Consider the following 15,331-nt stretch of genomic DNA (forward strand, 5'->3'; position numbering starts at 1 on the left):
TGACACACTCCTTTCTTGATTTTAAACCATGTTGTTGTTGTTGTTGTTATGTGCCGTCGAGTCGGCCCCGACTCATAGCGACCCCTCCTTGGGTTTCCGAGGCAGTATCACTACGGAAGTAGGATTGCCTAACCTTCCTTCCGAGGAGTGGCTGGTGGGTTTGAACCGCCAACCGTCTGGTTAGCAGGCAAATGTCTTAGCCACTATGCTACCAGAGCTCCCAATGTAGTGTTCCCTTATTCTGTTCAAATGACAGCCTCCTGGTCAGTGTACAGGTTTCTTATTAGTACAAACATGTGTTCAGGAATTCTCATTCTTCTCAATGTTATCCATAATTTGTCATGATCCACACAAACAAATGTCTTTGCATAGTCAATAAAACACAAGAAAATACCTTTCTGTTATTCTTTTCCTTGAGTCAAGATCGATCTGACATCAGCTATGATATCCCTTGTTCCACATCCTCTTCTGAATCCAGCTTGCATTTTTGGAAGTTCTCTGTCAATATACTGCTGCAACAATTTCTGAATTTTCTTCAGTAAAATCTTACTTGCATGCAATATTAATGACATTGTTTGATAATTTCCACATTCTGTGGGATCCCCTTTCTTTGGAATGGGTACAAACATGGATTTCTTCCAGTCAGTTGGCAAGGTAACTGTCTTCCAAATTTCTTGGCATAACTGAGTGAGTGTTTCCAGCAGGGCATCCATTTGTTGAAATATCTCAATGGGTGTTCCATCAATTCCTGGAGCCTTGTTCTTCGCCAATTCGTTCAATGCAGCTTCAACTTCCTCCTTTGATACTACTGGTTCTAGATCATATACCACCTCCTGAAATGGATGAGTATCAACCAGTTCTTTTTGTTACAGTGACTCTGTGTAGTCTTTCCATCTTCTACTGATCTTTCCTGCATTATTCAATATTTTGCCCATAGAATCTTTCAATATTGCAACTCAAGGCTTAAATTTTTCCTCAATTCTTTCAGCTGGAGAATTGCCTAGCATGTTCTTCCCTTTTGGTTTTCTAACTCCAAATCTTTGCACATTTCATTAGAGTAATTGGCTTTGTCTTCTCGAGCTGCTCTTTGAAATCTTCAGTTCAGCTCTTTTTTCTTGTCATTTCTTCCATTTGCTTTAGCTACTCTCCACTCAAGGTAAGTTTCAGAGTCTCTTCTGACATCCACTTTGGTCTTTTTTTCTTTTCTCATCTTTTTAATGATCTCTTGCTTTCTTCATGGATGATGTTCTTGATGTCATCCCACAATTCTGGTTTTCAATCATTGGTGTTCAATGCAGCAAATCTATTCTTTAGATGGTCTCCAAATTCAGGAGGAATATATTAAAGATAATATTCTGGGTCTCATGGACTTGTTTTAATTGTCTTCAACTTCAAGTTGAACTAGCATATGAGCAGTTGATGGTCTGTTCCACAATGAGCTCCTGGTCTTGTTTTAGCTGAAGATATTGAGCTTTTACATCTCCTCTTACCACAGATGTAGTCAGTCCAATTCCTGTGTACTCCATCTGGTGAAGTCCATGTGTATAGCTGCTGTTTGTGTTGTTGAAAAATGTATTTGCCATGAATAAGTTGCTACTTTTGGAAAATTCTATCATGTGATCTCCAGCATTATTTCTGTCACCAAGGCCAAATTTTCCAACTACCGGTGATTCTTCTTTGTTTCCAAATTTTGGGGTTGGGAGCCATCAAAACTGGTCTTGAAGACAAGCTGGCAGTCTTTGTCCATTTACCCACATCAAGTTATGGAAGCATAACATGCTCCTCACCTCCTCCAATGAGGTGAAGTAGTTGTCTTTGCCACTGTAGTTCAGGAAGTTCAAAATATTCTACCTTGAAAGCAGTGACAGTCTTCGGAAATAGTTAGTCTAGAATGTATAAAGGTTCTATATACAAAATTTGTTGCAAGTAGGAAATCTACTTTACAAAACTTGCTTATTTCCAACAATTAAACAAACAAAAAATATCAGTCTGCATTTGTTTTGGTATGAATCTTTTTATTTTGTTTTGTTTCCTGCAAAGCAGCATAGCAACACCATGATTATTGGGGTGTCCAATGTTAGGGGTACAGTCAAAATAAACATAATTTGCACATTAGGAAGGGGAAATAAATAAAACAAAACAAAACACAGGAGGGGAGTTGTGCTCTTAAAAAAAAAAAAAAAAAAGAGAGGAAAAAAAAAAAAGGAAAAGGGAGAGATTCTAGAGATTTCTTTCCAGCCAGTGAGGATTTGAGGACAATGTCATTAGCACCTGGCTTCCCCACAATAGCACTGATACTGGACAGTGAGTTGTCCACCTTGGAGGTGATGATAATATTATTCACCAATGAACTGGTACCAAGGGATACAGGGAGGGAGTGCACAGTGGGAGTGCATTACACTGGATCACTGAGATCTCATTGGTCTTCATGGCCAGCCCACTGTTGAGCATGGAAGTATACTAGTTCCACACAATAGTGTCATTCACCACAGGAGCCCAGATTCCTTTGGGAAGCATTTCAGAGACCCTCTTGGAAGTCAATCCCCAACAGAACCATGGTGCCAGTTTCCTTCAATGGCATGAAGTTATTGTTTTCCCTTTGTGTCATATAGTGAAACTTCTGGTTGCTTTTGGTGATAAAGGTACATCCAGATATGTTGCACACTAAAGGCTTCTCTCCAATATGCATGTGCATGTGAAACTGAAGTGCACTTGCAGACAAGAAATTCTTCCTGCAGCATGTGTAGCCGTGTTATTTGGCCTGCTGGAAGGGATGGACTGTTAACAAAAGTGTCATACCTGTTGACAAGGTTGAGGGTCCAACACATTTGCCAGGTACCTCAACTTTGTCATAGGTTGGCTGGGTCCTGATAAACATTGCTGGGAGACTGCTCCAGCAACGTGTCTCACTTTGGCTATTCTCAGTGCTCTATGATTTGTCTCCAACATGAGGAGACCTATACTTGATGCTTATGGCTTGTCTACTGACTGGAGAGAGTGCTTGGAATGATTCAATTTCCAAGGCTTCTGGACTTCGGCTCTGATACTACTGTTTTTTTTATCATTGATGATGAACTATTTGTTACTCTCCACAGAACTGTTCTCCAGGCTGCTCTCCAAAAGAGACTTGACCCACTTTCTCTGGGCCATCTAGGGAAGCCATCATGGAGAACTCTAATGTTGGTGATGCCAGTGAATTTTGGTAAGAGACATGGCAACCTTGGATGAACTACTGGGAGAATCCTGGGAGCTGATTTCATCTACATTGATGGTTTTGACAACATCATCAGGGCACGTGACACTTGTGCTGCCATTCTCACTGACTACTTTTGGATAGATACCTGCAAAGTCACAGGGGTTCTCAAGTAGGGGCATGTTGGGGATCTGACCATCCATGTGCATTTGGATACATTGCTGCAACATAATGGAATTGATATAATTCTTCTGGCAGATGAAACATGAGTGTTGTGTCTTGATTGTGGTGTTGGTTTGCTGAACCCAGAGGTGCGTCATCAGATTGCCTTTGTTGGAGAAGGCTTGACTTACATTGGAACAGTGTCTTCCCATGTGGTGTGGTAATGGAACTTTGGCAACTTAAGATATGGTGACAAATGAGACAATGTCAATGTTTTCCACCAGCTGCTGCAATTTCAGCGTTTCTGATCCTGGCTCGGGGGTTGCTCCCTGGGAAGCCAACAACACTTGGGGAATTAATGTTGGGTTCCACCCCAGGTAGTGTGGTTCCACTCACACTTTCTGGAGAAGGTCCAGGCTATAACTTGTTGGGCAATGGGCCACCCATGAGGTCCTTGGGATTAGTCCATGAAGATAGAGTTTAAGATAACCCAGCAGAGGATGTCCCTGGTACAAGGACAGATTTGCTGTTTAGGGAGATGCTTGATTCATCTACTAACACAGATACAGAGAATGCATAGGCAATTCCATTGACTGATATCATTTTATCCTGGAACCCCACAAACAGCTGGGGATTTCCCTGCACCTGGGGAGGTCCATGAAAGTCCACCTTGACATTGCCTTTGGTGTTGAAGTGGTGGCCACAGACAGAGTATAGGAAGGGTCTCTCTCCAGTGTGCCAGCTGAGGTGGATATGCAAGGAACTATTAGTCCCAAAAACTTTGCTACAGTACTTAAACTTGTGCTTGTAGAGGATGACCTCATCTTTAGGTATGTCATCCACCATGGAGATGTTCTGGTTTCCCCTTCCCTTTCCTGGATGGCACAATGTGACATTTAGGAGGACCCTCATCAGAGGTGGTTGTGGAAGGGATGTTGGTATAAGGTAGCTTGCCTTGTTTTGAGGAGTCCAGAGACAGAGCTTGGCCTCCAGCTTTCTGGTTGACCAAAGCCACAGTAGCAGAAACCTTCTGGGACATGAGGCTGCCTGATGTCTTCAGTGAGTGAGCACCCACCACATTGGATTGGAAAGTATGAGAGGATCACATGTTCACCTGGGTATGGATCTGTTTCATGAGCTGGATCTGCTGTAGTTGCTGTTGCTGCTGCAGACACAAGATCTGCTCAAAAACCCAGGGGATGCTGTTGGTATCATGCAGGGGACTGGGCGTGCATTGGCACAGCCACCTTTATTCCCCTTAATGCTTATAAAGTTGTGATAGTGTTGGTGACTTTGCCTTTGGGTAAATAGCTTATTTGCTGACGTGCGGGTGATAAGCCTGTCTCTGTTTTTAAGTGTTGTTGTTGTTGTTGTTATATGCCGTCGAGTCAGCTCCCGACTCATAGTGACCCCTCCTTGGGTTTCCGAGGCAGTATCACTACGGAAGTAGGATTGCCCAACCTTCCTTCCAAGGAGTGGCTGGTGGGTTTGAACCACCAGTCTTCTGGTTAGCAGTCACATGCCTTAGGCACTATGCTACCAGAGTTCCTATTACTGTTTTTAAGTACAGGTCCCTAAAAGTTTCAGGTCCTCTTAGATGCCACCATTCTCCATGTGAACATCCTTACTACTTGGACTATGTGGCTGGTGGCTCAGTACAGCTCTGGAAAAGTCTTCAGAATGCACTGGTCCCTCATGTCATTCATGGTGAGCACAGTTGGATTTTTAGTACAATTTTTCTTATGTTCTATAAACTCAGAGATACTAAACAACTCTGCACAGAATTTCTCACATTTGTGGGTATCCTTATGACAAAGCTGCTTGGCCATTGCTTCACCCACCTTTCACATTGTCGTCCATCCCTGGGTTTTTCTTTGAAAGACCTGAATCCCCTGCCACAGCTGGCTGCATCTGCAAGCTCCCAGGTGTGCTGTTGAGGTTGCTATTCCCCCTGGTCCTCTTCAGAGTTGACATGCTGAGGTTTCACCTGTTTCTGCTTCCCACTGGTGCAAGCATTGAGGCTCCTGGTGCTTTGCCTCTCTGTCACAATTCCTGGAATTTGGAAATTTACAGCCCTCCCCCTTTGGCTAGATGTCCTTGTCCCTCTAATTGTTATTGTCAATAATGCATTGGGATTAATTATGAATCCTGACAGCTGATTGGCCTAGACCAATTCTTTTTGGTACAATAACTCTATGTATTCCTTCCATCGTCTTGTTGTAGGAAAACAAGTTTCTTACCTCCTGTTGAGAAAAACCAATGATGACAAAAGGTTAATGAAGGAAAGAAAAAAGTTTATTGAGTATCGATGCCCAACAAGACAGAGATAATCACTTTTCTAAAATGTCTGTCTCCTTGAGCAAAAGGGTAAACATGATTATATAGGGAAATGGGAAGGGAGTTGAAAATCCTTTAGACTGCCAACAATGCCTTTGTTCATCTCTTCCCTGGTTACTCCAGACTCAGTGTCCCTCTTCCCAGGGTTGTCTTACCTCATAGGTTATGGTTCTCAGCTGAAGCCAGTTGTGGGAGAGGATTATGCTTAGAAGAATAAATAATTGAAAATAATAAATCTGAGTAGCTCAGCATCTATAAAGAAGTTTGCTATTCTATTTAGTTAAGAGGAAGCAAAGGGGAAGGAAAAATAGCAAGTTAGTCACTATGATTAATGTCTACCTTAATCATTTTTGCTAGCCTGTTAAAGTTTTATAATTTTCAGTGAGGCCCCTTTTGGCCTTCTACTTCAGTCTTCCCCAGTCTTTTGATGCATCCTGCATCTTTCAATATTCTACCCATAGAATTCTTCAAAATTGCAACTCAAGGCTTGAATATTTTCATCAGTTCTACCAGCTTGGGAAATTCAGAGCTGTATTCATCTGCTTTGATTTTCTAACTTCAGGTCTTTGTACATTTCATTGTGATACTTTTGTTTTGTCTTGTCTAGAGGCCCTTTGAAATCTTCTTTGCACCTCCTTTACTTCATTATCTCTTCCATTTGCTTTAGCTACTCTCCATTCAAGAGCAAGTTTCAGAGTCTCTTCTAACATGCATTTTGGTCTTTTCTTTTTCTGTCTTTTGAATGACCTTTTGCTTTCCTCATGATGCCATTCCACTTCAGTTTGTCATTCCCCGCTCAGGAGAAAATACGATTGTACAATTCAAAATAGCCAAGACCAGTACATTTTAGTTCACTAATGTCTAGGATATAAATCAATCTTCATGTGTTCCATTTCATTTTTGACAATTTATAGTTTTCCTGTTTATAAAGATTTTCAGTAATAGACAGTGTTTCACTGCTATTTGTAAGGTTTTCAGTAACCAGTTTTTTACAGAAGTGGATAGGCTTGTCTTTCCTCATCCTTCATCTGGATGCTCCACTGAAACCTGTCCCCCACAGGTGACCCTGCTGGTATTTGAAATACAGTGGCATATCCTGCAGCCTCATAGCAACACAAAAGCCTCCACAGTATAACAAACTGACAGATAAATGGTGGCCTTGATTATATCCCACCTGAATTTAGAGACCATCTGATTTGATGTATTGAACACAAGTGACCGAGACCAGGTGAGTTGGAGGATGACATCAAGAACATTGTATATGAAGAAAACAAATGGTTATTAAAAAGACCGGAAAAAGACCCAAATGGATGTCAGAAGAGACTCTTAAATTTGCTCTTGAATGGACAGTAGCTAAAGCGAATGGAGGAGATGCTGGAATAATAATTGAACAGCAGATTTCAAATAACAGCTTGTGAATAAAAACTATCATAATTTTTTAATGTGCAAAGACCTGGAGTCAAGAAATGAAAAGGTTAGAACACACTAAGCGTTTTTGAAGCTGAAAGAAGTGAAGAAAAATTTCAAGCCTTGAGTAGTACTTTTGAAGGATTCTATGGGCAAAATATTGAATGATGTAGGAAGCATCAAAAGATGATGGAGGAAATATAGAGTCACTGTATCAAAAAGAACTGGGTGATGTCCAACTATTTCAGGAGGTAGTATATGACCAAGAATCAATGGTATTAAAGGAAGAAGTCAAGCTGTACTGAGGGAATTGGCAACAACAACAACAACAAAAGCATATACACAAAACAAACTAGGCTCCAGGAATTGAGTGAATATCCATTGAGATGTTGCAATAAATGGATGCAGTGTCAGAGGTTTTTAATTGTTTATGTCAAGAAATTTGGAAAACAGTTACCTGACCAACTGAGTGAAAGGTGATCCAACAGAATGTGGAGATTATCACACAATATCATTAGTATCACAAGCAATTACAATTTTGCTGAGAAGAATTAAAAAATGGTGGCAGCAGTTTATTGACAGGGCACTTTGAGCGAGGAATCCAACCGGTATTCAGAAAAGGATGTGGAATGAAGGATATCATCGCTGGTGTCAGATGACTCTTAGCTGAAAGAAAAGAATACTAGAAAGAAGTCTACCTGTGTTTTATTGACTATGCAAAGGCATTTGACAGTGTGGATCATAACAAATTATGGATAGTATTGCAAAGAATGGAAATTCCAGAACACTTCATTGTTCTCATGAGGAACCTGTACATAGATCAAGAGGCAGTCCTTCAAAGAGAACAAGGGGATAGTGCATAGTTTTAAAACAGGAACGGTTGTCAAGGTTGTATGTTTTCACCATAATTATTCAAACTGTATGCTGAGCAAATAATCTGAGAAGCTAGAATATATGAAGAACATGGCATCGTGTTTGAGGAAGAACAATTAACAACCTGCAATATGCACATAACATAATCTTTCTTGCTGAAAGTGAAGGTGACTTGAAACACTTGTTGATAAAGATCAAAGATCTTCAGTATGGATTACACCTCAATGTAAAGAAAACAAAAATCCTCAAAAAAAAAAAAAAGCAACATCATGATAAATGGAGAAAGGATTGAAATTGTCAGAAATTTCATTTTACTTGGATCCACAATCAATACCTATGGAAGCAGCAGTCAGGAAATCAGATGTTGTATTGCACTCAGAAAATCTGCTGCAAAAGACCTCTTTAAAGTGTTAAGAAGCAAAGATGTCATTTTGAAGACTAAGGTTCACCTCACCTAAGCCATAGTGTTTTCAATATCCACATATGCATGTGAATACTGGACAATGAATAAGAAAGACCTAAGAGGAGGTGATGGCTTTGAATTGTGGTGTCGGTTAAGAATACTGAAAATACCATGAAGAAGGAACAAATCTATCCTGGGGGAAATGCAGTCAGAATGATCTGAGAAGGGATAATGGTCAGACTTAATCTCACTTATTTGATCACCTTTTCAGAAGAGACCATTTCCTGGAGAAAGATACCATCTTTGGTAAAGTAGAGGGTCAGTAAAGAAGAGGAAGACCCTTACTGAGATGGATTGACACAATAGCTGCAATGATAAGCTCAAGCATAGACAGGATTGTGAAGATGGCACAGGGCTTGGCAGTGTTTCTTTCTGTTGTATATAGGGTCACTATGAGTGGAAACTGACCAGACAGCCCTTAATGACACCATCACCGACAACACAATGTTCCCAGATTCATAGTTCATACATTCCACATTTCAATAATTAATGGACATTGGAAAGTGTTCTGTCTCATTTTGAGTTGTGTCACATCAACAAATGAAGGTCCTGAAAGATTTACTCTATCCATGTCATTAAGGTCAACTCTACTTTGAGGAGGTAACTCTTCCCCAATTTTATTTTTATTGTCTTCCAACCTGTGGGGCTTATCTTTTGACACTATACCAAATTGTGTTTCCCTGCTATTCATAAGTTTTTCTGCAGCTAATTCTTTCAAAAATGCACCTGGCCACATCTTTCTTCCATCTATCGTAGTGTGGAAGCTTCACTGAAGCCTGTTCACCATGAGTGACCCTGCTGGTCATCACAGTACAAAAAAACTGACAAAAGGCTAGTGGAGGGGAAAAGAAAACCTACAATAAGGTGATGATAATAATAATTATATTCATGTTTGGAAAGTGACCCATAGATTTTAAGTTATTTAATTACTTCTCATATAAGGTGGGCAAAAAATAAAAACAAAATTGATGCAGTGGAGTCAATTCTGACTCAGTGACCTCATGCAAGTTCAGAGTAGAACTGTTCTATAGTGTTTTAAAGGCTTTGAATTTCAGAAGTGAATCATCAAGCCTTTCTTCTTGGTGGATTCAAACCAGTTATCATTTAGTTATTAACCAAGTGCTTAACTGTTTTCTCCACTGAGGGACTACCTCTGGACTGTTGGGGAGTATATAAAATCATTCAATAAAAAAATTAAGAGTCTAAGGCAAAAAAATTTCTGTCCCTTTTTCTATGTTCAAAGTTCCTTTTTGTCAGAACTGAACCTTAAGCTGTCACATCAAGTTGGCTGATAATGTAGTTCATAGTCTTTTTATTAAGAACACACACACACACACACACACACATATAAATTATGCAAGGAAATAAACTTGTTTTACAATAAAATACATTTAAATACAAGTCCATTTCAAAGTGTAGTGAATTATTTCAAAATTTTATGTTATAAATTGAACTGTATATATGTTGCATTTTAAATATTTTGTTGCATTTTAAGTATTTTGTAAACAGTTTATATAAAGATGTTATGTTTTACAAATATTTCTTTTGAAAAATGAGGGAAACTTTGGAGATGTCAATCTAGTTTTCTTTTAAAATGATAAGCAAAAGCATAGAAAATTTAAGTTCTAAAGTCACAAATATATTTTAAGATACAGTTTAACCAATATGCAATGCAATTTGGACTATAAAGTAAAATAAGTGTGTGTTTGTCTAGCTTGATGATTTATATATTATTAAGAAGCCCTACCATTTGATTCAAACTCACCAGCCACTCCTTGGAAAGAAGATGGGTCAATTACTTCTGTAGTGATACTGCCTTGGAAACCCAAGGAGGAATCGCTAAGAGTTGAGTCAACTCAACGAGAGTGAGTTTGTTTTGTTGTTTTTGTATCATTTATTTACCTAATGTTATTTGTTTGGAAAAGAATTATTGTAATTATTGAATTATATGATCAAGGTAAACTATTTTTGCTTACACTATAACACATATACAGAAATGTCCTCCTTCTTTCCCAAATAAATCACACCATGTAGCCCTAACCACACCCAAATTAAAAGTCAGATCATCATCAGAACAGTCATAAATCCAGTATTCCCTTTTTGAAGTCACTGTGTGGCTGTGTGTTGTGTTGTCAAATTGATTCTGAATCATAGTGACCTTATAAGACAGAACAGAACTTGTCCCATAAGTCACTAAGCATCCCCAATTCTGAAAGCTAATAATATAAGTGAGTTTTGCCTGTTTTTGAACTTTATATAAATGAAATAAACATTATGTACTTTTTATCTCTGGATTTTTGGTTAACACTGTGTTTATGAGACGTCATTGCATGAAGTTGTATGTAGTTGATGCATAATTATTTAAATTAATTTTATTGTTGATAGATATTTAAGTCATCTCTAATTTTTAGTAATTGTATGAAGTTTTCCAGAAATGGCTTTTGATGATTGTTGTTGTTGTTGTTGCTTGCCGTCGTTGTATGTACACATTTTTATTGGGTCTATACCTAGGAATGGAATTCCTTGGCTATATACCTTAAGTGAAAATGGAAACATTTCCAAAGTAGTATATATCAGATCTAGTTTATCTAAATCCTTGTAAACACTTGCTATTTGGTGCCACATTGAATCAATATATAAACTTGCAAAGAATGATATATTTTAAATACTGAGTCTTCCATCAGTAAAACTGGTATTTGTTTCCATTTATTTGAATTTTTATAAATTTTCCATTTAATGTTTCCTAATTTTCTGTGTAGATGTTTTTTAGATTTAATATGATTTATTTTTAGGAATTAAATATAGCTTATTGTAATATAATTTAGATCTATATTTTTATTCTTTTTTTCTGGAATATAGTAATATAACTATTTTTTTCATTTTATTTTGTTGTTGTTGTTGCAGTAAATTTATATGTAACAAAATAGTTGACATTTCAACAATCTTCACATATACAGTTAAATGACATCAATTATATTCATCATATTGCTCAACCATCACCCTCATCAGTTCCCATATTGAAAAGGTTTTAATTTAAAATGCTGGTAGATTCACCTGTAGTTGTGTAAATAATACAAAGAGATCTAATGTAACTTTTACCCACTTTCTCTCAAGGTAACATGTTACAAAATTATAATGTAATGTAACAACCATGATATTACCACAATAGTCATAAAAAATTACTACAGGTCTTGCCTCTGTGGAAGGGAGGAGGCATTGACTGAAAAATGCTATGAGAACTTATATCATTTGGGTGAGAGAAATGTTATATATATGAATGATGTGATGATGATATGGTTTATACCTTGTCAAAATGCCTCAGTTTTTTTTGTTTGTTTATTTTGAATTATTTAGTTATGCCTCAATTTAACAAAAGGCAATGAGGATACTTTGTGAATAACAGAAGACTGAAATTCCTATCATTTCCTCTTATTTTCCATCATGGATTTGGGCAACTTCAGATAATATTAAATGGAGGATGTTAGTGCAATTGTCAATAAAAGTTAAATCACAGAAACCTAGGAAAATTAGATTTGTTGAATTTTGTGTTATTAACTTGGTACCGATGTTCCTGTCTAAGCTGAGAATTCCACTTACCAGAATATTTTTCCTGTAGGGTTTCAATTCAAAATTAGCTAAGAAAAGAACTCATGTGATTTAGAGGCATAAAGGATAAAAGGCTATTTTTCTCAGAAGTTACTGTCAGATATTGTTTTAGTTCTTTAGGGAGTGGTTGTGGGGATTAGAAATTTATTTTTACACATTTCTAGAGGCTATAAGTTCAAATTCAGAGAATCAGCTGAGTTGACTTCTTCTGAGGGCTTTGAGAGAGAAATGGTTCCATGTGTCTCTCCTAGCTTCTAGTGGTGGCCAGCAATCCTTGGCATTCCTTTGCCACTTTTAGGTGCATCTGCTTCCACCATTACATATCGTCTGTCTTTGTCCTGTATGCAATTCTATGCTTTTATCTGTATTTTACCTTTTATGGGTTAATATTAGGACATATTCTATTATGACTTCTTTAAATTGTCAGATAATATATGCAAAGGAAAAGCTTATTTCTCGCAAAAAGTTCACATTCACTAGTGCATGTTTAGGACTCAACATGTTTTCTGGTGACCACAATTCAATCCATAATGTTTAAGGATTTCCCTCAGAGGTGATAAAGAGAGAGAGTCTTCCACTAGAATCAGTGCCCTAAATTTGGACTTCTAGTCTACCAAATTGTGAGAAAATGAATCCTTTTCATTAAAACCACTCACTTGTAATATTTCTCTATTTTAGCAAGACTAAGAAACTAAGACACATATTATTAGTCAAGTGGTTATTTCAATAGAATTATAAGTTGATAACAAGAATAATGAATAATTTTATGTTTGTGTTACAAGGTGTTAGAGGACACTTTAGTTAGGTTATGTCTAGCTCACAATATTTGTGAATTGTGTCAGTAGACATTTATTTTTGTATTCAGATAAACAGCTGTATAGGAAATGTTAATTGATGGTAAGGGTGGGTGGATCTATAAACCTCTTAGTCATTGAATATTCCAGACCAAAATAGACTTTTACTCCTTCATCAAGTCACAACAACTAACAACAATAATGTATATCTCAGCTTTCCCTTGACATTGACATAGAGCTTACAATTAACAAGGAGGGATGGTGCAGATGATATGCATGTTTCTTAACACATTGGCCCAGAAATGATACCCATCACTTCTACTCTCATGTCATTAGTGAAAAAGATGGGCCCACATACCATCAAGGGTCAGGAATGAAGATGAGGGAGGGCGAGAAAATAGAGTTATTGACTGTAGTAGCTTCTCAAAAAGCAGTGTAGTCCATGGAAGGGAGCAGAAATCTTTAGTTAGAGTCTGCCATCTACATTAAATCTACCCACAGAATATCCATGGATGGCCTACCTCTCATACCACTAGAATATAAACCCTCACTAACACAGGAAATACCCCCATGTTCCTGGTTCATGAATTCAGTTCAAAGTGCATGTTCTGAATGTGAGTCTTTGCATCAGATCTGGAAGAGATTCTTTTTGTTCATTCCTATGAATTAACAAACAGACAAAATCAAGACTTCAGTACCTATTTCTTCATATACAGTGGTGTTATCTGGGAAAAATAAGTGTAAGAAATATAAAAAAATAGATCCTGGAAGAACCCCTGGGGCTATGGCCCCTAGCTGCCCTTCAGGTCTGAAATTGTACCCATACCTGTGGTTTCCAGCCAAACAAAAGACAGGCATATGAGCTGAACATTTACATTAGGTAGATAGACTCCTTGGAGAGATCAGTTATGGAAGAATAGAAGGGCTGTGTATGCACAGGGAGACAGCTGGATGGGCAGGAGTGCATGGGAGGGAAGGACACAGGGAAGAGGTAACTATGGGGAGAAAATAGGAAGAAAGCTGTTGCATTGTGGGAGATTGTAGTCAATGTCATGAGACAAAGTATATGTGAACTGCTATATGGAAAATGAATTTGCTCTGCAAACTTTCACCCCAATCACAATAAAATTTAAAAAACAACAAAAAATATCAGAAAAAAATATGAATAAGACACTAACATCAGTTACTGATTTGTAGTGATAATGAGTCTGTAAGGAATATCTTCTGTCCTAGAAGGATGAAATTCCCTTCAGAAGTTCTAGCTTTTGTTCTCTGAGGGGAATTCTCTTGTCCATTGTTCTACCAGACCTGCGCTCCTAACCTCTTGAAGCTTCATCATTGTCTATTTTCTTCTGTGATTGAATCTAAAGTGACTATTTTAGAATACATTCATCTTGTATAGCTTTTGCCACCTCCTTCCTGAACTCTTTTAAATTTGTAGACCTGAGTACTGTTTGAAGATTTGAACAATCAAATAACTTTTAGGCCAGGATTTGGATTTCTTTTTGGGCAATGTCATTCCTTCAGAACCATAGTAGGCTTCTGATTTACTTATCCCCAGAAGATTATGCTACAAATACACCTGAAATTACTTCTTTTACGTAGTTATTACATTTACTGTATTTATTTGTTTACTTGGTATTATGTCTTCCTCTGAGTTCTGGTAGTGTAGTGCCTAAGGCACTTGACTACTAACCAGAAGGCTGGTGGTTCAAACCCACCAGCCACTCTTCAGAAGGAAGATGGGGCAATCTACTTCCATAGTGATACTGCCTCTGCAACACAAGGAGGGGTGGCTATGAGTCAGATCCGACTCAAAGGCACACAACAACAACTGAGAACATATGTGAGAGTCACAGATATCCCTGGAAATATGGTGCTGCCATTTTCCCTGCTTTTTGGAAGCATTAATTTCTAAACAATTAGAGTATAATGAAACCTAGGCCACAAGATCACAGGCTGTTGCAGGAGAAGGAAAAAAAAGTATTTAGTATTTTCAGCTTCTATCAAAGTGAACAATTTTTACCTCCCATCAAGACTCCAAATGTAGGGATATACCTAAAGATAGGGAGTTCTTCTGCTAAGTATTCACCCTGCATCTCTGTATTACATAAATTGAAATTTCCACATAAAATTAATCACAATGATTTTTTTCACAATCATTTTTTCTCGTTGCCATTCATATATGTTAGTATGATGTAGTGCCTAAGGCATTTGACTGCTAACCAGAAGGCTGGCGGTTAAAACCCACCAGCCACCCACTTGAAGAAAGACTGGGCAATCTACTTCCATAGAGATACCTCCTGAAAACTGAAGTAGGAGTTGCTGTGCTGCTGAATCAACTCAACGGAAGTGAGGTTTTTTTTTTTTTTTTTTTTTTCCTGCAATATTCTACATACCCTTTAATCTTTGTCCTTGTTTTGGTTTAGTACTTTATAAAGGCATGAGCTACCACATATTCTTCATGGGAAAAAAAAAGAAAATCAAGACTGAATA

The 15,331-nt window shown here is 37.9% G+C and overlaps 1 pseudogene; it reads right to left on the reverse strand.

The window, feature by feature from the left end:
- Window positions 1–2,271: 2,271 nt before the first annotated feature.
- Window positions 2,272–14,934, reverse strand: LOC103201167 (annotated as a pseudogene).
- Window positions 14,935–15,331: the final 397 nt, after the last annotated feature.

This window comes from Orycteropus afer, unplaced genomic scaffold, assembly GCF_000298275.1.
Source record: "Orycteropus afer afer isolate SDZICR_OR568_19922 unplaced genomic scaffold, OryAfe1.0 scaffold00143, whole genome shotgun sequence".
NCBI classification, from domain to species: domain Eukaryota; kingdom Metazoa; phylum Chordata; class Mammalia; order Tubulidentata; family Orycteropodidae; genus Orycteropus; species Orycteropus afer.